The sequence below is a fragment of the Lathyrus oleraceus genome, chromosome 2 (assembly GCF_024323335.1).
Source record: "Lathyrus oleraceus cultivar Zhongwan6 chromosome 2, CAAS_Psat_ZW6_1.0, whole genome shotgun sequence".
NCBI lineage: Eukaryota > Viridiplantae > Streptophyta > Magnoliopsida > Fabales > Fabaceae > Lathyrus > Lathyrus oleraceus.
Window position 1 is genome coordinate 466209687 of NC_066580.1, and position 25599 is coordinate 466235285.

Here is a 25599-nt window from a genome sequence, read left to right on the forward strand (position 1 = left end):
TACCGAGAACCCTAACCAACATTTAAAAGTATTTCTTCAATTAGCAGATACTTTTAAAACCAATGGAGCTTCTCCTGAGGCAATACGTTTAAGATTATTTCCTTTTTCCCTCAGAGATAAAGCTCTATCATGGTTAGATTCCCTTCCACCCAATTCCATTACGACTTGGGATAACCTTAGAAGAGTTTTCCTTGCTAGATATTTTCCCCCGAGTAAGACCGCCGTTCTTCGAAACCATATAACTAGATTTACCCAGAACCAAGGAGAATCGTTGTTCGAAGCTTGGGAGAGATATAAAGAGTTGTTACGAGCATGCCTACATCATGGTTTAGAAAATTGGTTAATCATTCAAACCTTCTATAATGGACTTCATTACAACACAAAGATGACCATCGACGCTGCCGCAGGCGGTGCTCTGATGAACAAACCTTACCCTGAAGCTAGTGCCCTCATCGAAGACATGGATCAAAACCATCAATCATGGGGAGTCGAACGAGCGACAGTTGAGAAGAAGGAAGCCCAAGGAGGAGTGCATGAACTAAGCTCTATAGAAATGATGCAGGCTAAAATGGACGCATTAGCTCTCAAAGTCGAGCATATGTACACGAACCCGAATACTGTAGCCGCAGTTTCGTCGGATTATGAGATATGTGGAACCCAAGGACACCAATCCGCTGAATGCAGTCTATTAAACAAAACCCACTCCGAGCAAGTGAACTACACCCAAGGGAACCCATATTCGAATACCTATAACCCTGGATGGAGGAATCACCCTAACTTCTCCTATAAAAACAATAACCCTATTCAAAATAATGCACCTCCGAGACCTAGTTATCAAGCCCCTAGATCAAATCAACCTATGCAACCTGTACCACCAAAGCCGAGCCTTGAGAAAATTATGGAAAATTTTATCACCGCTCAAACCCAACAAAACAAGGAGTTCATGAACCAAAACATTCATGTTAACGAATTGATTACTCAGTTAGGAACCAAGGTTGACCAAATAGTTACTCATACCAAAATGCTTGAAACCCAGATCTCTCAGGTAGCTTTAAACCAAGCCCCTCAGACTACACCTGGAGGACAATTCCCTGGACAACCTCAACAAAATCCGAGAGGACAAGCCAATGCCATTACCCTAAGAAGTGGGAACGCTTATGATGAGCCACCAAACCCAAGATTAAGTGAACCCGAAACTTCTAAGGAATATACCAAACCCCCGGACGAAGTAAAGGAACCAGAGGAATCTGAAAACCAGAGAGGTCGAGATAAAGGAGAAGAACCTAAAGATAAAATTTACGTACCGCCCCCGTCATATAAACCACCTATACCATATCCGCAAAGACTCAAACAAACCCAGATCAATAAACAGTACCAAAAATTTATTAAAGTTATAGAAAAACTTCATGTAGAAATCCCTTTCACAGAAGCCATCACCCAAATACCTTCTTATGCAAAGTTTCTCAAAGACATCCTTACCAACAAACGTAGACTTGACGATCTGAAGCCTTTGGAATGTAATGCTATTTCCGAGGACAAATTAGCAAAGAAAGATAAAGATCCTGGAAATTTCTCCATTCCTTGCCTTTTGGGTAATCATGTCGTCGAAAAAGCTTTTCTAGACTTAGGAGCTAGTGTGAGCTTAATGCCTCTAGCAGTTTGTGAGAGATTAAATTTAGGAGAATTACAACCCACTAAGATGTCACTTCAGTTAGCCGATAGATCTGTCAAATATCCGATAGGCATTTTAGAAGATGTTCCTGTTAGGATAGGTCAACTATTTATCCCTACTGATTTTGTCGTCATGGACATCAAAGAAGACAATGATATACCAATTCTTCTAGGTAGGCCGTTCTTATCGACTGCAGGAGCCATAATAGATGTCAAGAAAGGAAAGTTGACATTTGAGGTAGGTGACGAGAAAATAGAATTTATACTTTCGAAATTTCTTATGGCACCTGTGATGGGAGACTCGTGTTATGCCTTAGATATCATTGATGAATGTGTTAGAGAATTAGAACAAAAAGAAATTATTAAGTTACCATCGACCCCCATAAAGGAAGATGATGACTTTAAGGAACCTTACATCGATGATAACCTTTACGAATGTTTATCCCTTACCCCAGATCCTATGCCATGCCCTAAGAAACCGACCTTAGAACTTAAGGAACTGCCTAAGAACCTGAGATATGAGTTCCTCGATGAAAAGATGATCCGTCCAGTTATAGTTAGTGCTACCTTGAGCCAAGAGGAGACGAACCAACTTTTAGACGTTTTACGAAGATATCCCTCAGCCTTAGGATATAATATCTATGACCTGAAAGGTATAAGCCCATCCGTATGCATGCATCGGATTTCGCTCGAAGAAGATTCAAAACCCTCTAGGGAGCATCAGAGAAGAATAAACCCTATAATGAGTGATGTTGTTAAGAAGGAAGTTCTTAAGTTACTTGAGGCAGGTATAATCTATCAGATCTCGGATAGTAAGTGGGTGAGCCCTGTGCATGTAGTACCTAAAAAGGGAGGCATCACAGTCGTGCAAAACGATAAAGGCGAACATGTAGCAAAACGTTTAGAAGGAGGATGGCGGATGTGTATAGATTATAGAAAATTAAATAAAGCAACTAGGAAGGACCATTTCCCTTTACCATTTATTGACCAGATGTTGGAGCATCTAGCCAGACACTCTTACTTCTGTTATTTAGATGGATACTCTGGATTCTTCCAAAAACATATTCACCCAGAAGATCAAGAAAAAACTACCTTTACATGCCCTTATGGAACTTTTGCCTACAGACGAATGCCTTTCGGCCTCTGTAACGCTCCAGCTACTTTCCAACGCTGCATGATGTCAATATTCGCAGATTACCTAGATGGTATCATGGAAGTGTTTATGGATGATTTCTCGGTTTGCGGATTCGATTTCCACAATTGTCTTGCTAACCTTGAGAAAATCCTGGAGAGATGCGTGGAGGTGAACCTCGTGCTAAATTGGGAAAAATGTCATTTTATGGTGACCGAAGGAATAGTTTTAGGACATATAGTTTCCGAAAAAGGTATAGAGGTAGATAAAGCTAAAATAGAAGTTATAGAAAACCTAAAACCACCAAAAACAATCAGAGAAGTCCGAAGCTTTCTTGGACACGTTGGATTCTACCGGCGTTTTATTAAGGACTTCTCCAAAATAACTAAACCGTTAACCGGACTTTTAATGAAAGATGCTGAATTCATTTTTGATGAAAAATATAATGACGCATTTAATCTTTTAAAACAAGCATTAATCTCAGCACCCACTATGAAACCACTCGATTGGTCGGAACCTTTCGAGATAATGTGTGATGCTAGTGATTATGCAGTTGGAGCCGTTCTAGGACAAAGGAAAGATAAAAAATTACATGCCATTTATTATGCCAGTAGAACCCTAGATGCTGCCCAACTTAATTACACAACAACCGAAAAAGAATTACTCGCTGTAGTTTTCGCTATAGACAAATTTAGATCTTATCTAGTAGGAGCAAAAATTATTGTTTACACCGATCATGCTGCCATTCGTTACCTATTAAATAAAAAAGATGCCAAGCCCAGGTTACTCCGATGGATTCTATTACTACAAGAGTTTGATTTAGACATAAGAGATAAAAAAGGCACCGAAAATGTAGTGGCCGATCACCTTTCTAGGCTAGAACATCTAAAACCTGAACTAATACCCATAAATGATGATTTCGCCTATGATAGACTGATAGCTAAAGTAGAAACCATTGAAGACAATAACCTAGATCCTTATGAGCATTCCCAAAATTCCTTAGCAATAAATAACGTACCCTGGTATGCAGATTTCGTTAATTACCTAGCTGCTGATATAGTACCCCCTGATCTTGACTACCACCGCAAGAAGAAATTCTTCCACTATGTGAGAAACTTCTATTGGGACGAACCACTCCTTTTTAAAAGGGGTAAAGATGGCATTTTTCGCCGTTGCGTTCCAGAAGAAGAGGTAAACAATATTATCGAGCATTGTCATTCTGCACCTTATGGTGGACATGCGAGCACCTCTAAGATATACGCCAAGATTCTTCAAGCTGGCCTATTCTGGCCTACCATGTGGCGTGATGTCTATGCTTACATTGTCAAATGCGACAGATGCCAACGCACTGGAAACATTTCAAGACGTGATGAAATGCCCTTAAGAAACATTCAGGAAGTAGAACTCTTTGACGTATGGGGTATAGATTTCATGGGACCTTTTCCACCATCCTTAGGAAACAGGTATATCTTAGTAGCCGTAGACTATGTGAAGGTGAGAAAAACAAGAAAGGGGGGGTTTGAATTGTTTGGAAAATAAGCGCTTTTTCAAAATGAAAATCACACAAGGATTTTTATACTGGTTCGCTTATAACACAAAGCTACTCCAGTCCACCCGGCCAAGGTGATTTCGCCTTCAACAAGGACTTAATCCACTAATCTTGAAAGATTGATTACAAACAACGTCTAAGAGAAAGATCTCTTAGTCCTCTCAAGTATACAGACTGCACAGAGTCACTTGAGGAAATACAACAAAGATAAAAACTTATGTAATCTAGAGTGCTTCTAAGATAAGCAAATATTACAACAGTAAGAACAGAAAGTGTTTCACGTTTTAAGCAAAAGCTATTTGAAGATTGAGAGAATAAAACGTTTTTATGAGTGTTGATGTTTCAGTATGTTCTTGTTGTGTTGTTGTACTTGTATGTTCTGCACACAATGTTGATTTGCAGTCCTTTATATATAGGAGTGAAGTAGTCGTTGAAACTGATGGTCAATGCTTTGAAATAATGCCATAACTTATATAGCTTCTTGCCAAAAATGACTTTCTCTCCTTGAATGACTACTTTCCAAATATAGTTCCTTTTCATTTGAATTTGGAGTTTAACGTCTCTTTCTGCATTAGGAAATCCATTTCCAAAACTTTATTTGAAGTTAACGTTACTCTTCCTTATTTAGCAATTCCATAATCAGAGTCTTCGTGTTTCTGGAGATCTTGGAATCTTGCTATCTAACTTCTGATGTTGATCTCTTTTGAGTTCTGATGGTTTCTTCAGATAGCGCTGAGAACTTCTGGAGTTTGACATACCGTTGTTCAGAGTCAGAACTTCTAGAGCGTACTTCTTGTTCAGATGCTTCTGATATTTTGCTGTTTTGCTCAGAGTTAGACTTTCTTGAACGTGTTTCTACTTCAGATGCTTCTGGTCTTCTGATAATTTGTATCTGATATGATTATGTATCTGATGATTTCTTCCTTCTTTCCTTAGAATCCTGCACACTTAGAAACTTTTCGTTAGGGTGCCATTTTTGGTTTCATTCTTTGTTATCATCAAAATCATGGAATCTGTTGTAGAACAAAAATTGTTCTTACACTATGTGTCTAAGTGGATTGAAGCTATAGCTGCACCCACAAACGACACTAGGGTAGTAATCAAATTATTTAAAAACTATATATTCCCTAGATTTGGAACACCGCGTTTAGTCATAAGCGATGGAGGATCACACTTTATATCGAGAATATTTGACAAACTTTTGAGAAAATATGGAGTTAGGCATAGAGTAGCAACACCATACCACCCACAAACTAGTGGCCAAGTAGAAGTATCTAATAGGGAGATAAAACAGATCCTAGAGAAAACTGTTTCTATTTCTAGGAGAGACTGGTCTCAGAAGCTTCAAGAAGCATTATGGGCCTATAGAACCGCTTTCAAAACCCCTATAAGAACTACTCCTTACCAACTAGTTTATGGAAAATCATGTCACTTACCATTCGAGTTAGAGCATAAGGCCTATTGGGCCATTAAAACTTTGAATTTAGACTACTTAGCTGCTGGAGAAAAGCGTATCCTGGACATTCATAAATTAGAAGAACTTAGGCAATCTACCTACGAAAATGCAAAAATATATAAAGAGAGGACAAAGGCCTATCATGACAAAAGAATAGTAAAGAAAAACTTCAGTATAGGCGATTCTGTTCTCCTTTTCAACACTATGTTACGACTTTTCCCTGGGAAGCTACGTTCAAGATGGACTGGTCCTTTCGAAGTATCCAAGATTCTGAGATCCGGAGCCGTAGAAATCAAGAACGATACTTGTAGTCCATTCCTTGTAAATGGACAAAGACTGAAGCTCTACGAAGGAGGAGACATTCCAGCATACTACTCGAGCCACACCCTGATTGATCCACCGATTCATACTACTACAGGTGTATAAATTCTAATCGTCAAGCTAATGAAGTTAAACAAGCGCTGCGTGGGAGGCAACCCATGGTTTTTCTTTTCATTTTACTTTTTTCGCATTTATTACATTTATTTTTATTTTTATTTTTATTTTATCTTATTTTGCATTGAGACTAAAGTTTGAATGGTTTGTATTTTCAGGATCACTTTCCTAACTTTTACAGGATGCAGGGTTTTGATGACATGCATGTTGCCTATAGAGACAATGCTCAGAGGGAGCGCTACATTGCTTTATACCAGCGCCCTATGGCACCCACACGTTACCCTGATCAACATTGTATGGAGGCACTGGGTATCGAGCCTAGTATCCGATTCCTTAGCCACCAGCTCCACTGGGACGCATTTGCTGATGACTTGAGTAACACATATAAGAATCTGACTTTGGAGTTCCTGAGTTCATTCGACTACGACCCATATTCTGGACCAGATGGGTATGCTGCTTTCAGGCTCTTTGGAGTTGAGTACTCCTTCAGCCAGAAAGAGTTCGGCGACCTGTTGGGTTTCCAGACTACTCCTGATGCTATCCCGGAGACACCTTTGGGATATTTCCTGGGTAAGGAAGTGGAGAAGTTTTGGAGTGATATATCGGGTGGCGGAAGCCAGGATCCATCTACACAGTTATCTTATGTCATACATAACCCAGCCTTCAGGTATTTTCAGATGATATTAGCACATTCCTTCTTGGGAAGACAGGATGCAGAGACACTACTGAGTGAATAGGAGATCTTCCTATTATTTTTCGCATCCCAGTCTCGCCCAGTAGCATGTGGGAACTTTTTATTGAATAATCTCAGTGGTATCTTTAGATCCACCGAAGGAGTCATCCATGTTGGTGGAATCATCACACAGATTGCTGTCGCTTTAGGTTTGTCTCGCAAGCTGTTGCATCTTCGGACCTACTGTAGATATACTACCATGGACATCGATTTCTGTTTGACCAGAGGATTGATGAGGAGAGCCTCTTTCCATCCATGTCAGTTCCGACTACTAGTCGACAGCGAGGCCATCCATTACTTCACATTGCCAGACCCTATGATGACCAGTGTGCATGATCCAGCGAATTGGAGTTATGCTCTAGAGGGCCAGGGAGAGACTGTTGAGGAGCCTAGATCGCCCCTAGTTGTTGAATACAGACCTGCACCACCATCTCCTAGAATCACTGTTCTCTCTAATAATCATTCCTTGCAGACACCCGACATACGCACCCAGATTGCTGAGTGCCGTAAAGAGATTGCAGCGCTTAGACAGGAAGTGGTGGACTTAACTTTACAGATTGGACTTAACTTTACACCTTTGGGATATTTCCTGGGTAAGGAAGTGGAGAACCATAGGAACGACAGAAGAGGACTCCCCCTGAGTCAGAGCCTGTTGTGCTTCAGCAGCGGCCTTTGCTTCAGCTTCAGCAGCAGCCTGTGCTTCAGCTTCGGCAGCAGCAGCAGCATCGGCCAGAGCTTTAGCTTCGGTTTCCTTTTCCCTTTCTTCCTCTAGCCTTCTGGCTTCTTCTTCAGCTTCTCTTAATAGTCTCTCTTCCTCCAGCCTTCTGGCTTCAGCTTCTCTTGCAAGTCTTTCCTGGAGTCTTGCCTTAGCATCTCTGATGTAGCCATTTCTGACTTGCTCAGAGATGTTCTTCAGCTTAAAAGCCTCAGAGGTCATCCAGCCAATGACTCTGTTCCAGTGTGTCCTTACAGAGTCAGGATCATCACTGACTTCAGAGTTAATGGTCAGAGACTTGACCTTTTGTACTGAAGCCCCTGCGACCAGCATTATGGCTTCCTCAAGGGTAGGTACAGAAAGGTTAGGTTCAGAGGTTTGAGGTGAAGAGGTTGGAGCGCTGAGATTTAATGTTAGAGGTTCAGGTTCAGCTTCAGGTTCAGGTTCAGGTTCAGCAGAGGTGTTTGGAGGGGTGATATCAGAGGTGTGGAGGTCAGAGGGTTGAGTTTCAGAAGGTTGGTCTTCAGAAGGAATGTTGGTTGTTTGTTCTGGGGGAGGTGAAGTTGCTTCAGATTGTGTTGGTTGTTGTGAAGCAAGGTTTTGAGCCTGAATTTGGGCTAAGGTTGGAGAGTTAGGGTCAGAGTATTCTGGGTCAGAGGAGAGGTCAAGGTATGGAGGTGATTCTGGGGCTGAAGATGATGAAGAGGAAGTGGTAGTGTGAGCAAGATTAAAATTGGGTAGAGGTTGTGAGGTTCTGGTTGTAGAAGGTGGGGTTTCAGAGGATGTGTATATAGGTGGTGTTGGGAGAGGATTAGAAGAAGCCATAAGTTGTTCAGAGGGAATAGAGGGAGCAGACTTACCAGTAGATATTTGCAGAGGTGCTGGAGATCTTATTTCAGAGGTTTCTCCTATCCTTGCTCTCTTTGCCTTTGAAGACTTATTCTTAGAGGGACCTCTTTTGAATCTAACAAAGTCTTCTTCTGAATCTAGACAATCGTCCAATCTTAAGTCAGATATGTCGACTCCTTCATCCTTCAGACGCTGCAGATAGTGGAGGATTGCATCTACGGGTTCATTCTTGAAGAACCTTGCAAGACCATGGGGCAGCTTCCTCTGATCTTTCAAGGCATCCCAGGAGGTGTCCATAGTGGGTCTGACTTGAATCTTCTTCAGAATTCCCATGCTTTTCAGATTTCTGGCGTTCAGAGGCTTTCCAGTATCTATCGCCAGATCTTCCATCAGTCTGTTCTTCTCCAGATGATCTACCAGCCCATTTTCTATGAAGACATCAGACAAAAGCCTTCCCAGAGGGATGTAGGCTCTGGGTTTCATGTGGTTTCTGGTCTCCCTTACAGAGTCTCTGAGATATCTGAAGAGAAGTGCAGGAAGGCAGAGCTTCACACCCTTGTGAATGCAATACAGAATGCACTTCTGATCTGTATTGATGTAGTCAGAGGAGTTTGATGCTGGGCGATGATGAATGGTTCCCAGAATGATCTTGAGCCATACTCTGAGGTTCTGATGAAGTTCTTTGTTCTTTGATGGATTTCCTTCAGTGTTGAGTTTGAAGATGGTTGGATTGATATCTTCAGCAATGCGCCTTGACCTAGGGTTGATGTTGTAAATCCTTTTTCCTCCATCTTTCTCCATGTTTAGTAAAGAAGCAATTGACTTTTCAGTAATCACTATCTTTACCCCCAAAACATAGGAGACGATGAAATGGTCATCAGCGTCAGCAAATCTCCAGAATTCTTTGATGAGATTTGGGTAAACAGGGCCATACAGCCTTTGGAAGTAATTTTCCCACCCTTGTAGACGGAGTTCTTCAGTAAGATCTACTCCATTTCTCTTCATGTTGTCGAAGTCCACCAGTGTTTCACATAACACTTCCAGTCCCTCAAAGGGAGTTGCTAGGTTAATATGAGGTTGACGATCAAGAACATGGGGTTCCTTGTACACTGGAGTAATGGAAACGCCTGTAACCGTTGGAGTTGGAATGCTTGACCTTTGGGCAGTGGTGTTGGATTCCATTTGTTGAGAAAAGTTGAAAACTTGTTGTTGTTGAGCATCCATAGTTGATGAAGAAGAAGGTGAAGATGAAGTGTTTGCAAAAATGCTTCAGAGAGGGTTTGAGAGTGAGTGAGAGTGATAAGTGTGTGAAATGTGAGAAAAATGTTTAAATACCCTAAACGAAAACACATGCAAAACGACACACAATTCAGCGTTGGCACAAAACACAAGTTAGCACGCTTGGGGGAAAATGATTAAGGCTCATTAATGAATGTCTAATCCCAACAGTATGCACACTGCTCGAGGAGATCTCAAACGTTTCCCCTTTGATTTTCTTCTGGACAGCTGTCTAGAAGTTCTAGGGTTAGACGTTAAGTGCTCCACGTGTTTTGATGTATCTGATCTTCAGGAATACCAAAGGATTGGTTCCTGGGGATTTCTATCTTAGATATCTTCTTAACTGATAGAAGTATCAGAGTCAGAGGCAGAAGCACATTTGTTTATGTCAGAGTCTCATTTTACATCTTCAGAGCCACACTTCAATCTGGGCAATTTTGTATGTTCAGATTTTCTAAGATAAAAAGAAATCTATCTTCAGCTAGAGGCTTAGTAAAGATATCTGCCCATTGATGATCTGTATCAATGAACTTCAATGTTACTATCCCTTTCTGAACATAGTCTCTGATAAAATGATGTTTTATTTCAATGTGTTTAGCTCTGGAATATAGAATGGGATTCTTACTTAGACAAATGGCAGCAGTATTATCACAGAAGATAGGAATGTTACTCTCGAAGATTTACAGATCTTCTAACTGATTCTTCATCCAGAGCATCTGAGTTGTGCACAGTGATGCTGAGATATATTCTGCTTCTGCAGTAGATAGAGCAATAGTTGACTGTCTCTTGCTAGCCCAGGATATCAGATTGTTTCCCAGAAGCTGGCAATTTCCAGATGTGCTTTTTCGTTCTAATCTATCTCCTGCATAATCTGCATCACAGTAACCCGAAAGTCTATACTCTGATGTTTTCTCATACATCAGGCCCAGGTTAGGAGTTCCTTTCAGATACTTGAGAATTCTCTTAACTGCTGTTAAATGAGATTCTCTAGGATCTGATTGGAATCTGGCACAGAGACAGACACTAAAGAGAATATCAGGACGAGTAGCAGTCAGATAGAGAAGAGAGCCTATCATACCTCGATAGAGCTTCTGACAAACCTTTTTGCTTACTTCTTCATGTTCAAGAATGCATGTTGGATGCATGGGAGTTTTTGCAGAGTTACAGTCAGCCATGTCAAATTTCTTTAGAACATCTTTAATATATTTGCTTTGATGCACATATGTAACTTCTGAAGTTTGGTTAATTTGAATTCCCAGAAAGAACTTTAGTTCTTGCATTAAGCTCATTTCAAATTCTGCCTGCATTAACTCAGAGAATTCTTGACAAACAGAGGGGTTAACTGAACCAAAAATAATATCATCAACGTATATTTGGCATATCATGAGATCATTGTTAAGGTTCTTACAGAAGAGTGTGGAGTCAACTTTCCCTCTGATAAAATTGTGTTCCAGAAGAAAATTGCTTAAACGTTCATACCAAGCTCTGGGAGCTTGTTTAAGTCCATATAAAGATTTTTTAAGTTTAAAAACATGTTCTGGAAAATTTGGATTTTCAAAACCTGGAGGTTGGTTGACATACACTTCTTCTGATATATAACCATTAAGGAATGCACTCTTGACATCCATTTGATATAATTTAATAGAATGGTTAATAGCAAAAGATACAAGAAGACGAATAGATTCTAACCTTGCGACTGGAGCAAAGGTTTCATTATAGTCAATACCTTCTTGTTGACTATAACCTTGAGCTACCAGTCGAGCTTTGTTTCTGACGACTTCTCCTTTCTCATTCAGCTTGTTTCTGAATACCCATCTGGTTCCAATAACGTGAGTGCCTCTGGGCTTTGGAACAAGATCCTAGACATCATTCTTTGAAAATTGATCTAATTCTTCTTGCATGGCTGAAACCCAGTCGTTATCTTGAAGTGCTTCATCACAGGACGTAGGCTCAATCAGATACACTAGTCCCAGAGGAGTATCTTCAGAGGTCCTGAAGGTAGATCTGGTTCTGACAGGTTTGTCCTTATTTCCCAGAATCAAATCTTCAGATACGTTGATACGACTTTTAATTTTCTTTGGGATTTCTGGGGATTTAATTTCTTCAGAGTTCTGAGTGACAGTTGCTTCTGGAGTTTTATCAGATCCTGCAAGAGTGATTTCTAAATCTGCAAAACTTTCAACTAGCTTTGACTTTTCAGGGTCAAGCTTATCATCAAATCTGACATGAATTGATTCTTCCACAAGTTTGGTTTCTGTGTTGTATACTCTGTAGCCTTTAGAGCGTTCTGAGTATCCTAACATAATACCTTTCTGTGCTTTGGAATCGAACTTGTTCAGATGTTCTTTAGTGTTTAAGATAAAGCAAGAACATCCAAAAGGATGAAAATATGAAATGTTTGGTTTTTTTCCTTTACACAGTTCATAGGGAGTCTTTTCCAGAATAGGTCTTATAGAGATTCTATTCTGAATGTAACACGCTGTATTTACAGCTTCTGCCCAAAAGTGCTTTGCCACATTAGTTTCATTTATCATGGTTCTGGCCATTTCTTGGAGTGTCCTATTCTTCCTCTCTACAACTCCATTTTGTTGTGGAGTTCTAGGGCAGGAGAAATCATGGGATATTCCATTAGAGTCAAATAATTCCTCAAAATCTTTGTTTTCAAATTCCCCACCATGATCACTTCTGACTCTAATAATTTTAGAGTCAAATTCTTTTTGCACTTTGGAGCAGAAACTAGTGAATACAGAGTGAGACTCACTCTTGTGCTTTAGGAATTTCACCCATGTCCAGCGACTGTAATCATCAACAATGACTAGTCCATACTTCTTTCCATTGACTGATGCTGTTTTTACAGGACCAAATAAGTCAATGTGGAGAAGTTCCAGAGGCTTAGAGGTAGAAACAACATTTTTCTTTTTAAAGGATGTTTTTGAAAATTTTCCTTTCTGACATGCTTCACACAGAGCATCTGAAGAAAACTTCAGTTTAGGTAGGCCTCTGACTAACTCGAGTTTATTTAGCTGAGAAAGTTTCCTCATGCTAATGTGGCCCAAGCGTCTATGCCATACCCATTGCTCTTTATGAACAGACATCAGACATTTAACATTTTGTTCTTTTAAATCAGAAAGATTAATTTTATAAATGTTGTTTTTCCTCTTGCCTGTGAAAAGGACAGAGCCATCGTTCTGATTAATGGCTTTACATGTCTTTTGATTAAAGATTACATCATAACCGTTATCACTTAATTGACTTATGGATAACAAGTTATGCATTAATCCTTCTACGTAAAGGACATCAGATATAGAGGGAAGAGTACCATTACCAATAGTTCCGGAGCCTCTGATCCTTCCTTTCTGATCTCCTCCGAAGCCTACAAATCCAGCGTCTTTAAGTTCCAGACTTTGGAACATAGACTTTCTTCCCGTCATGTGTCGCGAGCATCCAGAGTCCAGGTACCATGACTGGTGTCTGAACTTTGCTGCATAGGATATCTGCAACATAAACAATCTTATCTTTCGGTACCCAGAATCTCTTGGGTCCTTTCTGATTAGTTTTCCCAGAGTTTCTTATAACTTTGGGTTTTCTAGCATTTTCAAATTTTTGTTTTTGTGTGTGTGTATAGTGATATGAAAATGGAGATTCAAGTTGGTCACTAGTAGAAGTTTTAACTTCCTTAGGATCATACCCAATTCCCTTTTTATTGTTCTGACTGACTCCATAAATCATGGATGCCATAATACTCCTACCTATTCCATTTTTCAGAAATTCTTGAAAGGCTTCTTCGTATTCATAAATTATTTTATTTGAAGTTTGTGGTTCTTGAGACAACGCTTCTTCTAATTCTAAGCTTTTTCTTTTTGCTCCATCTCTTTCTAATGTTAAAAATCTGATTGTATCTTCTCGCGCTAGAATTGTCATCTCAAGCTTGCCACATTCTTCGAATTTTGCTTTAAGACAGCCTTTTATATTTTTAAGCTTTTGTTTTAATTTCTGATATGAGCTAAAAGTTTCTGACAAGCATGATTCTAGATCAGATCGAGAGAGTTCAGAAAATACCTCTTCAAATTCTTCATCTGAGCTGCTCCTGGATGTGGTAGCCATAAGTGCCACATTGGCCTGTTCATCAGAGTCAGATTCTGATGACCCAGATTCACTATCATCCCAGGTAGCCATTAATCCTTTCTTTGTTCTGAAGGTATTTTTCTTGAAACTTTCTTTTCTAGAATTGTCTTTCTTTAGCTTGGGGCATTCATTCCTGTAGTGACCTGTTCCTTTACATTCATAACAAGTAATATCTTTGTTAGTTTTACCTTTTGAGGTTGATTCTGATCGATCCCCTCTGGGTCTTGGTCTTCTGAAGTTGTTGTTCCTCTTTTTCCAGAGTTGTTTAACTCTTCTGGTCAGGAGGGACAATTCTTCTTCATCATCAGAATCTTCTGGTTCAGAGTCATCAGTATCTTCAGTTTCTGCCTGAAGAGTTTTGGTTCTGTCAGGTTTGCGTCTTTCATATCTGGACTTTAATGCTACGGACTTGTTCCTTTTCTGAGGCTCATCTTCCTCTAGTTCTATCTCATGGCTTCTGAGGGAACTGACAAGTTCTTCAAGACTGATATTGTTCAAATCCTTTGACAGCTTCAGAGCAGTAACCATGGGTCTCCATTTCTTTGGCAGACTTCTGACTATCTTTTTGACGTGGTCTGCAGTTGTGTATCCTTTGTCTAGAACCTTGAGACCTGCAATCAGAGTTTGGAATCTAGAGAACATTGCCTCTATGGCTTCATCATCTTCCATTTTGAAAGCTTCATATTTCTGGATAAGCGCCAGAGCCTTTGTCTCTTTGACCTGAGAGTTTCCTTCATGAGTCATCCTTAGAGAGTCAAGTATGTCTTTGGCTGTTTCTCTGTTGGTGATCTTTTCATACTTGTTGTAAGATATAACATTGAGGAGTATGGTTCTGGCCTTGTGATGATTTTTGAAAACTCGCTTCTGATCATCTGACATCTTACTTCTGGGAACTTCAGCTCCATCCTCTGTGATAGGAGGTTTGTATCCATCTGTGACAATGTCCCAGAGATCAGCATCATAGCCTATAAAGAAACTTTCAATTCTATCTTTCCAGTAATCGAATTTCTCTCCATCAAAGACAGGAGGCTTAGCATTGTAACTATCCTTTTCATTTGTGTGGGCCATAGTTTTTCTCGTTCTGGATCTCTTTACACTGTTAAGTGTTTGATTAGAAAATCAATAACAGAGCCGGAGCTCTGATACCAATTGAAGGTGAGAAAAACAAGAAAGGGGGGGGGGGGGGGTTTGAATTGTTTGGAAAATAAGCGCTTTTTCAAAATGAAAATCACACAAGGATTTTTATACTGGTTCACTTATAACACAAAGCTACTCCAGTCCACCCGGCCAAGGTGATTTCGCCTTCAACAAGGACTTAATCCACTAATCTTGAAAGATTGATTACAAACAACGTCTAAGAGAAAGATCTCTTAGTCCTCTCAAGTATACAGACTGCACAGAGTCACTTGAGGAAATACAACAAAGATAAAAACTTATGTAATCTAGAGTGCTTCTAAGATAAGCAAATATTACAACAGTAAGAACAGAAAGTGTTTCACGTTTTAAGCAAAAGCTATTTGAAGATTGAGAGAATAAAACGTTTTTATGAGTGTTGATGTTTCAGTATGTTCTTGTTGTGTTGTTGTACTTGTATGTTCTGCACACAATGTTGATTTGCAGTCCTTTATATATAGGAGTGAAGTAGTCGTTGAAACTGATGGTCAATGCTTTGAAATAATGCCATAACTTATATAGCTTCTTGCCAAAAATGACTTTCTCTCCTTGAATGACTACTTTCCAAATATAGTTCCTTTTCATTTGAATTTGGAGTTTAACGTCTCTTTCTGCATTAGGAAATCCATTTCCAAAACTTTATTTGAAGTTAACGTTACTCTTCCTTATTTAGCAATTCCATAATCAGAGTCTTCGTGTTTCTGGAGATCTTGGAATCTTGCTATCTAACTTCTGATGTTGATCTCTTTTGAGTTCTGATGGTTTCTTCAGATAGCGCTGAGAACTTCTGGAGTTTGACATACCGTTGTTCAGAGTCAGAACTTCTAGAGCGTACTTCTTGTTCAGATGCTTCTGATATTTTGCTGTTTTGCTCAGAGTTAGACTTTCTTGAACGTGTTTCTACTTCAGATGCTTCTGGTCTTCTGATAATTTGTATCTGATATGATTATGTATCTGATGATTTCTTCCTTCTTTCCTTAGAATCCTGCACACTTAGAAACTTTTCGTTAGGGTGCCATTTTTGGTTTCATTCTTTGTTATCATCAAAATCATGGAATCTGTTGTAGAACAAAAATTGTTCTTACACTATGTGTCTAAGTGGATTGAAGCTATAGCTGCACCCACAAACGACACTAGGGTAGTAATCAAATTATTTAAAAACTATATATTCCCTAGATTTGGAACACCGCGTTTAGTCATAAGCGATGGAGGATCACACTTTATATCGAGAATATTTGACAAACTTTTGAGAAAATATGGAGTTAGGCATAGAGTAGCAACACCATACCACCCACAAACTAGTGGCCAAGTAGAAGTATCTAATAGGGAGATAAAACAGATCCTAGAGAAAACTGTTTCTATTTCTAGGAGAGACTGGTCTCAGAAGCTTCAAGAAGCATTATGGGCCTATAGAACCGCTTTCAAAACCCCTATAAGAACTACTCCTTACCAACTAGTTTATGGAAAATCATGTCACTTACCATTCGAGTTAGAGCATAAGGCCTATTGGGCCATTAAAACTTTGAATTTAGACTACTTAGCTGCTGGAGAAAAGCGTATCCTGGACATTCATAAATTAGAAGAACTTAGGCAATCTACCTACGAAAATGCAAAAATATATAAAGAGAGGACAAAGGCCTATCATGACAAAAGAATAGTAAAGAAAAACTTCAGTATAGGCGATTCTGTTCTCCTTTTCAACACTATGTTACGACTTTTCCCTGGGAAGCTACGTTCAAGATGGACTGGTCCTTTCGAAGTATCCAAGATTCTGAGATCCGGAGCCGTAGAAATCAAGAACGATACTTGTAGTCCATTCCTTGTAAATGGACAAAGACTGAAGCTCTACGAAGGAGGAGACATTCCAGCATACTACTCGAGCCACACCCTGATTGATCCACCGATTCATACTACTACAGGTGTATAAATTCTAATCGTCAAGCTAATGAAGTTAAACAAGCGCTGCGTGGGAGGCAACCCATGGTTTTTCTTTTCATTTTACTTTTTTCGCATTTATTACATTTATTTTTATTTTTATTTTTATTTTATCTTATTTTGCATTGAGACTAAAGTTTGAATGGTTTGTATTTTCAGGATCACTTTCCTAACTTTTACAGGATGCAGGGTTTTGATGACATGCATGTTGCCTATAGAGACAATGCTCAGAGGGAGCGCTACATTGCTTTATACCAGCGCCCTATGGCACCCACACGTTACCCTGATCAACATTGTATGGAGGCACTGGGTATCGAGCTTAGTATCCGATTCCTTAGCCACCAGCTCCACTGGGACGCATTTGCTGATGACTTGAGTAACACATATAAGAATCTGACTTTGGAGTTCCTGAGTTCATTCGACTACGACCCATATTCTGGACCAGATGGGTATGCTGCTTTCAGGCTCTTTGGAGTTGAGTACTCCTTCAGCCAGAAAGAGTTCGGCGACCTGTTGGGTTTCCAGACTACTCCTGATGCTATCCCGGAGACACCTTTGGGATATTTCCTGGGTAAGGAAGTGGAGAAGTTTTGGAGTGATATATCGGGTGGCGGAAGCCAGGATCCATCTACACAGTTATCTTATGTCATACATAACCCAGCCTTCAGGTATTTTCAGATGATATTAGCACATTCCTTCTTGGGAAGACAGGATGCAGAGACACTACTGAGTGAATAGGAGATCTTCCTATTATTTTTCGCATCCCAGTCTCGCCCAGTAGCATGTGGGAACTTTTTATTGAATAATCTCAGTGGTATCTTTAGATCCACCGAAGGAGTCATCCATGTTGGTGGAATCATCACACAGATTGCTGTCGCTTTAGGTTTGTCTCGCAAGCTGTTGCATCTTCGGACCTACTGTAGATATACTACCATGGACATCGATTTCTGTTTGACCAGAGGATTGATGAGGAGAGCCTCTTTCCATCCATGTCAGTTCCGACTACTAGTCGACAGCGAGGCCATCCATTACTTCACATTGCCAGACCCTATGATGACCAGTGTGCATGATCCAGCGAATTGGAGTTATGCTCTAGAGGGCCAGGGAGAGACTGTTGAGGAGCCTAGATCGCCCCTAGTTGCTGAATACAGACCTGCACCACCATCTCCTAGAATCACTGTTCTCTCTAATAATCATTCCTTGCAGACACCCGACATACGCACCCAGATTGCTGAGTGCCGTAAAGAGATTGCAGCGCTTAGACAGGAAGTGGTGGACTTAACTTTACAGATTGGAGTGTTTGATCTCACCCATGCTACTGAAGCCGATTGTCTATATCAGGAGATCGCCGAGCTCAGGCAGGAGATAGCCGTGCTCCGTGAATCCACTCAGGCAGACGACCACCCTAATACCTGATCTCACCATTTCAGTTTATTTCTCTTTATATATATTTATCGTATTTGCATTTCTCATTTTACATTATCGCATTTGAATATTATATAAACTATTGCCGTACATTAGTATTTCTATTTTTATCTATATATGTTTTATATTTATCTTATTTTGCATTTTAATCTTTTTCAGTTATTTATTTATATTTACATTTAATTTCCGTTCTTGTTTTTGTTTCAGTTTCACTTTTTATTTTTCGTTTTTACTTTTATAATTATGCAAGTCAAAGAAACTAGGAGAATCACAAGACAAATGCTATCCAGACCCCTCAAAGCCAAAAGACAAGCGAAACCCAAACCAAAGGACCAAAATCTGGCCCAGCCGGATTTTGCCTTGTGGCGCCCGCCATAGGACCTGTGGCACCCGCCACAGCGTCTGTAAATGGTCGGGGCAGACCTCTCTTCTTCACCATTTTTGCAACTTACAACCTTCAAAACCCATTTTTTCCCCTTGGAAAAAAGTCCTTGAACCCCCAAAAAGCTCATACTTTCCTAACCATCATACCACACATATCATTGTTCCACTTTCCCTTTTTGATTTCATCCGTCGGATTTTGTAAAAATCCAACCTTTTCACCAACCACTTCATCTTCTTCATCCACATTTCAAGAGCATTCAAATGGAGTTCAACGGATTCGTTCTTCAAGGAGGGAAACCAGGGGAGAGACAAAGAAAAATCATTGAACGGTTGCAAAATCGGGAACTTCTCCCGACAAGGTATGTTGACGAAGATTGTCTATATACTTTAGGCATCTACCATAGCATTTTCCATTTATTAGACTTCTTAGGTTTGCATAATTTCTTTATCAACAAAGAACCCACCTATGAGCGGCTGACAATTGAATTTTTAAGTTCTTTAATTTATGTTGTCCGCCCTAACACTGCTAGCACAGTCGGTACTGTTCAATTTAGAATGTTTGTTGTTGAATACCAATTCAGTACCGATGAACTAGCCAGTCTGTTAGGGATCCCTCATGGGGAGGGTGCTATTTGTGAGGCCCCTTTGGATTCCGAATGGGCTGTTGAGGTATTTTCCTTTTGGGAGCGTCTATCAAACACTTCCATTAACTCTTTTGAAGGAGTTCTTGCCTCAACCACCCATAACCCGACCATCAGAGTTTTTAGATATCTGTTGGCATGCACTGTTTTTGGCCGGGAGAATCCAAATAAGGTTAACGCTAGAGAGCTTCTATTTTTGCAAGGAAGCCTCACAAATAGGAAAATTAATTCGGTTCCGTTTATGCTCGCCCATATGATTTTAACTATAAATAAGGCGGGACCGATTTCTTTTGGTGGATTAATTACGTCTATTGCTCGGGCACTTAACCTGAACAATGAGTTGGCTACCCTAGACCCCTTACCTCCTCGCACAATTAATTTAAAATTTCTGAGAGACATGAAATTGTGTCGTTCAAGGAGAGAAGGAGGTTATACACTTATGGTTCATGGTGTAGCCATCCCATCTGTTATTCTACCTTGCACTAGACGTACCGATATACGTGATGAGAGGAATTGGACCTATGATTTAGATGATCCACCTGTTTTGGGTCCTCTTCCTCCTAACATTCCTGATGAGGCGGGACCAGACACTGATGATGAATATGATCAGAGAGAGAGATCTCCCGTACCACATGTGTCCCCCCATCATCCTTCACCACCACACACCGCACTATCTTCTTCTTCTGCAGGTACCACTCCTGGCTTCTATATTACAGAGGAGATGTGGCGTGACCACCTGGCTAGAGAGCAAAGGCGTGACGACCAACTCTCTACCCTCCAACAACAAATAACGGGTAATATGAACTTCATGCAAGAATCGCAGCGGAGGACAGAGAGGTCCTATGACACTGTCCTGCAGTCCCTGCAAGTGATCACCGATACACAAGTCCGTCAACAATAATACAACCAGAGACACATGGCACTAATTAAAGCCACCCAAGGTTCCATTATTGGTAACCTTCGAGAGGTGAGGACCGCTCAGGATACCCTGCAGGCGAGGATGGATCAGAGAGACCGTCGTCGTACCCGATCCCGTCGTCCACCTCAGGATGGCGAGGGCACTAGTGGTCAGCAATAGGTTTCCAGGTAACTCTTCCCTTATCTTATTTCGAAACATTGGGGACAATGTTCGATTTAAGTGTGGGAGGAGCATTTATCATTTTCCTTTTATTTTCAGTTTTATTTGCTGTTTTTTTTAGACTGTTTATTTCCTTTTAGTTGTTTAATTTCCCTTTTTGTTGTTTTATTTTGCTTTCTAGTATAATGCATGAGTCTGAAGAGTCACCAAATACAGTAGATCTTTAGTACAATCCTATCTCCCCATACCTTTAGCCTCACCAAAAAATTTTGCAAAGAAAATAGTGTTATTTCGGAAGTTTTCAGGTTTTAAGGACATGTTTTGAGTAAGGATGCGGTGACTTGGGAGAACTTTGCGAAACATCAGTATTATTTTAGCACCATAGACTTCGTAAATATAGGAATCATTCCCGAAACCCCATATACCATGGCCTTAATCATCATTTCCGTATAAGTCCTTAGTAGTTTATCCTAGCAGTCAGCTCCGGCCTACGCATCCTCTACGTAGGGGACCGATGCAAATAAGTGAATGATCCAGAAAAACAAAAAAGCAAAAAGGCAACTCCGGTATAGGTGACCCTCACAAAGTCATTTAAACCAAAGAATTGTAAAAAAATTGCTACAAAAAGAAAAAGAAAAAGGAAAGCAGTACTCACTGCTAGTTGGTTCAGAGGTATCTGGCACTGAACTCGGTAGGGTGGATTACGATCCGATCCCCCACAACTACAGTTGGGTCCAATAAAAGGGTTTACGCATGTTTATGTGCCAGAAACCCCAAGCTCTGATCATAATCACTAACAGGCCACTCTACTATGAAGCAGGTACGGATAACGGGCTTAATGTGATTGCGCCTGAATGAAAAGGACACAAAAGAGATGAAGAGGCAGGCCTAGGTATTATGGGATAATATGGGTTGGCTAATATAGGAATGAAGTTTATGTCCGTATTTGCGGATTAGTGTCATCATGATACCCTTAGTTCACTCAGTTAGTACCTATCACTGCATCCCAACTTGAACTTAGAATTTCTACCTGAAGCACTCGTTTACACCAGTTTTTCTTTTATGAGCTTTATAATGTTTTGCTTAAGGACAAGCAAAGGTTTAAGTGTGGGAGAGTTTGATCACACTAAAATTTACGTATTTTTGACTCCGATTTCACATGCATTCTAATCATTTTATTATCGTTTTGTTGTGTTATTACTGTGTTTTCCTTTGTTTTCAGGTTTTTACATTAATAGGAGCCCCGATCGAGAAAAGGAGCGAAAAAGAGCCAAAAACCCTAAAAATCAGCATTTTACTCTTATGGCCTACCCAATGGCGGGCGCCACAGTCCAAGCCATGACGTGTCCAATTCAAACTTCCATCAACTCCCACGTTTTCCCACCACTTCCACTAAGGCGCCCCACTTTGTGCTTGTGGCGGGCGACATGGCCTTGTGGCGGGCGCCACAAGAGGAAAACGGTTTCCTCTATTTTCAAGTTGAAGGGCATCCAAGTCAATTCCACCTTTTTTATTTGCTTATAAATAGAAACGCGAATTCAGTTTTACAATCACCCAAACTTAGAGCAGACGAAGATCCGAACGTTGGAACAAGGCGAAATCAGAAGCAACTTTGTTTCACTTAGGCATATATTCAGTTTTATAAAGTGGTAATCGCTTCGCATTGGAGTGTTACCACAATTGTGTAATTGAGTCTGTGATAGAGTCTGTATTCGAGTTTGGAGCACTTTGGAAGGAAGTTAATCCTGCCGCCATTTTCTTTTCTGCATTGCAATTTACTCAGCCCTCCGATTGGAGCATGTTTTTATTACTCGCCTTTACTTTATTTATTTCCCGCACTCGCTTTACTTTATTTATTTCCCGCACTCGCTTTACTTTATTTATTTCCCGCACTCGCTTTATTTTATTTATTTCCCGCACTCGCTTTACTTTTATTTATTTTCCGCACTCGCACTACTTTCATTTATTTTCCGCACTCGCTTTAAATTATTTACTTTCCCCACTCGCACTACTTTTATTTATTTTAATGCACTTTTACTTTACCATGTCTAGCTAAATTTATAAGGCTAGAATGTAAGGATCGTAATTAAACCGATAATCTGTACAATTGTTCGTAGAAACGCTTAAGGGCTATTTTAACTTTCAAATTAAGTTTTCCCGCACTTCAATTCCGTTGGGTAAGATCGAAAGCCGTCCAACGTCTTTTTAAACTTAATTATTTTTAACTATTTCAAAAACAGCGAAAGCGCTTTGTTTAGTTCATTAGGAGTTTTTAACATTAAGAAGAAAAGAGATTTTAAAACTATTTTCGGACGCGTTTATAAGTTTAGAGTGTGGTTCGTAAGAACCTCTTTTGGTTAAGAAATTCAGGTTATAATACTTTTCAACTTAGTCAAGATACTATATTTCTTAAAAATAGGTTTACTACTCTAACGCAATGCGCGCCTTTTTATAAGTGACAATAAGAGGGTTTGATTAGGGAGTACAACTCGGTTCTGAATACGCGAAAGCGACAGTTCCTGTTAAATTAGTTCTTTTCAAAGTAGGAAACATTGCCCATAAGTAGTTCTATTAACAAGTACTTGGATTATCAATTGATTACGTGAATTACATTCGACCCTGTCTTTATTAATTATATTTTATTTAAGTACTTTATTTTTCAATTGCACACTACAAAAAATACCTATTTTAATTGCCTTCGATAAACACCATAACAACAGATAACGATAGATTGACACTTGGTCTCTGTGGTTCGATAATCTTTTATATTACTCTAACGCGTTCGTACACTTGCGAACATCAAGTTTTCCAACGCATCACCGTTGCCGAGGACCAATACCGTCAAATTTCATTTTCCTGTTGTTATATCATCTAGATTAAGGAAACCCTCACCGGTCAATGCGAAGAACTCGCAGTACCAGAACTTTAGAAAATCCAATAGTTGACCCAGAAAAGTACGTAAGAGCTCGACTTTTGCTCCAATGAATCAAAGGAGCAACAGTAGAAGACCAAAACCGTAGGCCACTCAAAGAGTTTTCCCTGCCCTCTAACGAAAAGCCTCATTGAAGTATTGTCAACCCATCTATTACAACTAATAACTTCGAGTTGAAGCATGCTTTATTGTAAATCATGCAACAAAACTAGTTCCCTGGTCTTTTAACAGAGAACCCAAACCAGCACCTAAAAGTCTTCATCAACTAGTCAACATACTAAAATGCAATAACACTGCTCCTGAGGCAATACGTCTATGTTATTCCCTTTCTCCGTCAGAGACAGCGCGCGATCATGGCTAGATTCCCTTCCATCCAATCCCATCACTACTTGGAATGACCTGAAGAAAGTATTCCTTGCTAGATACTTTTCACCTAGTAAGACCACCGTCCTACGTAACCAAATTACCAGATTTACTCAACAGGATGGTGAGTCCGTCTTCGACGCCTGGGAAAGGTACCAGGAGCTATTAAGAGCTTGTCCACATCATAGATTAGAACAATGGCTAATCATCCACACCTTATATAATAGACATCTCTACAACACTAAGATGACTATCGACGTTGTCGTCGATGGTGCGCTAATGAACAAACCATACCCCGAGGCATGCGCACTCATTGAGACAACGACTCAAAACCATTACCAATGGAGAGCAGAACATACACAGGTAGAGAATAAAGAGACTAAATGAGGTATATACGAGGTTAGTATCCTTGACCATATGAACGCCAAAATGGACGCCCTAACCCATAAAGTCGAAAGCTTAGTCATAAACCCTACATCTACCGTAGCTGCAGTGCAACCCAGATGCAAAATCTATGGAACACCAGGACATGTAACTGTCTAGTGCAATCTACTAGCTGAAACAAACCCAGACCAAACCAATTATGCCTAAGCAAACCCCTATTCGAACAACCCTGGATGGAGGAATCACCTAAACTTCTCTTACAAGAACGATAACTCTACTTTTCCCCAAAACTCTACTCCTCAAAGACCAGCAGGTTTCCAAGCCCAAAGATCAACACAACTGATACAAACTACCCCTCAAAAGTCAAACCTTGAGAAAATCATGAAATATTTTATCACGACTCAAACTCGACAGAATAAAGAATTCATGAACCAAAACGTCCATATTAATGAACTGATATCACAATTAGGAAACAAGGTTGATTTTATGGTAACCCACTACAAGATGCTAGAAACCCAAATCTCTCAAGTAGGAAAACAACATGTTGTTCAGGCTATACCAGGAGGATTATTCCCTGGACAACCTCAACCTAACCCTAAAGGCCATGCTAACTCCATTTCATTGTGAAGCGGAACTCAATACGATGGGCCTAAAATTTCAGAACCACCAAAAGAAAATGTTGTGACTACCTCGAAAGAATGAAAAGAGGAACCCGTAGAACTTGAAAAACAAAGAAAGAAGGATATTAAAGATAAGGAGGCACTGATTGATAACCAAGAAAATCAAACATATGTACCACCGCCACCCTACATACCACTGATCACTCACCATTTATGTTATGTATTTTGTCACTTATTTGGCGAAAATCCAGGTAACTTGTATTACTTTGTTTTAATTAATGTTTTGTTGAGTCTTTTTCTTTCACCAATAGATTATTTTATTGTTTCATCATTATTAGGGTCATTTCTATTTTTTGTCACATTTTACGCTTTGGGTGTGTGCATTTTCTGTGTTCCAGGTTCAAGCAGGTACTCAAGCAAAATCGAATGTAAAATCCAAGGAGAAGCGAATAGAATTGGAAAGAGGATTTCATGATCCAGTAGGCCTGCTACGGCCACCCTTAGCACCTGCTACTGGACGTAGCAGGAATCCTTGAAGACACGGAGAACACAATCCAAACAGGGACCTACTACGACCACCCGTAGCACTGGCTACGGGTTGTAGTAAGGGGGTCTAGCACAGAAGAAAACATTCATCAAAATAGTGGCCTGGTACGGCCACCCGTAGCACCTACTATGGGCCGTAGCAAGAAACCTGGCCAAGACCACTCAAATAGTGGCC

The 25599-nt window shown here is 40.0% G+C and overlaps 2 non-coding genes across 2 annotated transcripts; both read right to left on the bottom strand.

Annotated features, from left to right (window-relative positions):
- Nucleotides 1-223: 223 nt before the first annotated feature.
- LOC127124056 (small nucleolar RNA R71) lies at nucleotides 224-330 on the bottom strand. The gene has a single exon (XR_007803699.1). It is a non-coding gene; the product is annotated as a small nucleolar RNA R71 (small nucleolar RNA).
- A 23628-nt stretch (nucleotides 331-23958) lies between these two features.
- On the bottom strand, nucleotides 23959-24065 carry LOC127124474 (small nucleolar RNA R71). The gene has a single exon (XR_007803961.1). It is a non-coding gene; the product is annotated as a small nucleolar RNA R71 (small nucleolar RNA).
- Nucleotides 24066-25599: the final 1534 nt, after the last annotated feature.